The sequence below is a fragment of the Eimeria mitis genome, genomic scaffold, assembly GCF_000499745.2.
Source record: "Eimeria mitis Houghton genomic scaffold, Emh_scaff328, whole genome shotgun sequence".
NCBI lineage: Eukaryota > Apicomplexa > Conoidasida > Eucoccidiorida > Eimeriidae > Eimeria > Eimeria mitis.
In genome coordinates, this window is record NW_013571619.1 from 4,547 (window position 1) to 5,240 (window position 694).

A 694-nucleotide genomic window follows, 5' to 3' on the forward strand; every position below is an offset into this window, starting at 1 on the left:
CTCTTCCCTAGCCTGCTCTTGTCATAAAATACTTAATGGTCACGACAAAACAAATAATATTTTCTTATTCTGAATTGTTGGTTGTTTGTTTTGGCCCCATTTTGCTTTGCTTATTGTTTATTTTACTTTTTGTCGTACTTACACTCTGTGTCTAATATGTCTCGCTTATTGCTTGTCTTATTCCAACTACATCTCGTTAATTGTTTCGCTTTGTTTCTGTTTTATGTAGAGTTGTCGCAAAGGTCATTGACGTGGGGAAGGTCCCACAAAAGGAAAGGCTCGCCTGCATTCAAGAAGTAAAAGTGAGTTGTTTTGTTGCTGTAGATTTTTATTTAAACAGTAAAAAAGTTGTTTGTCGTTGTTTCCTTAAATAGTAAAAGTGTCGTTTTTCGTTTCTTAATTACATACTAAACTTGTTTTTTTTTCATTGTTCTTTCAAAATGAGTGCTATTTTTTTTTCTTGTTGCTTCTCTAAATGGTAGAAGTGTTGCTGCTTCCACTACTACTAAAAATACTGCTCGTTGCTGCTTTCTTTAAATAGTGAAAGTGTTGGTGAAGATATATATATATATATATATATATATACATATATATATATATATATATCCATACAATCCACATACGTTATACTCTTTCCAACGTAATTTTTATGGTTATAAACACATAAAAATAGAATGTATATACAGCGCTATCT